Consider the following 1,063-nt stretch of genomic DNA (forward strand, 5'->3'; position numbering starts at 1 on the left):
CAGTGGCTGATTTTTAAAGAAATAAACCACCAGGCCTTTTAGGTGGAGTTTAACCTCCATCCTTTTGTTTAGCAACTGACAGTGTTGACAATTTGCACCATCCAGTGTCTCCTCCCTGAACACATTAGTGATAAGATGAGGCATTCTGCTCCTGTTAAGATTTACAGCCTCGGAAACCCTGTACAGGGTCTCTATGAGTCGGAACCAACTCCACGGCACATAACAACAACAACAACAACCAAGCATCAAATGTTTTATGTTATCCAGAGCCTCCTACATCAGCATACCACCCCAACATACACACATAGTCTCTCACACATACACACATCCACCATATCTAACCACTGTCTTCTGCTACTGACCATACAAAATCTTCTGACCAAAACAGTCAGGTCTCTATCTGGCACGGATGGTCCTAATCTATTTTTAGGTTGTTGTTCTTCTTAAGTGCCATGGAATCAGTTCCGACTCATACCAACTTTGTAAAGGGTTTCCAAGGAACTGCTGGTGAGTTTGAGCTGTTGACCTTGTGGTTCAAACCAGCCTTGCAATCCAGTGCATTATCCTGCTATGCCACACCAGAACTCATTTAGGTTACCAGTTATTAGAAGCATAAAACATTTTATTGAGTTTAATTTAGATCTTAATAAGGGAATTAGTTAAGAAAACATACCTTTATCAAAATTCAGGATTTGAAAGAGATGTAGTGATCTTTTGTGAAACTTATTATCATATGACATAAACAAAACTTCCTAATACTTGCCAACATACTGTATACTTTTGTTCTTTTAATAAAACTTGAATCCATATAGTTTTGATAATAGTTCAATTATTTTTACATATAGGTCCCTTCATTCAAAATTTCAGACAAAAGGCATTGTTTGTTGTTTCTTGTTAAGTGCCATTGAGTTGGTTCTGACCCCTAGCGACCTTGTATAAGGCTTTTAAGGAGCAACTGGTGAGCTTGAACCACCAACCTTGTGGCTCAAACCAACTTTGTAGTTGAGCGCATTAATCTACAGAGCCACACCAGGACTGCAAAAGGCATGAAGGTAGAAGGTAA

This window comes from Chrysochloris asiatica, unplaced genomic scaffold, assembly GCF_000296735.1.
Source record: "Chrysochloris asiatica unplaced genomic scaffold, ChrAsi1.0 scaffold00254, whole genome shotgun sequence".
In the NCBI taxonomy this organism is placed as follows: domain Eukaryota; kingdom Metazoa; phylum Chordata; class Mammalia; order Afrosoricida; family Chrysochloridae; genus Chrysochloris; species Chrysochloris asiatica.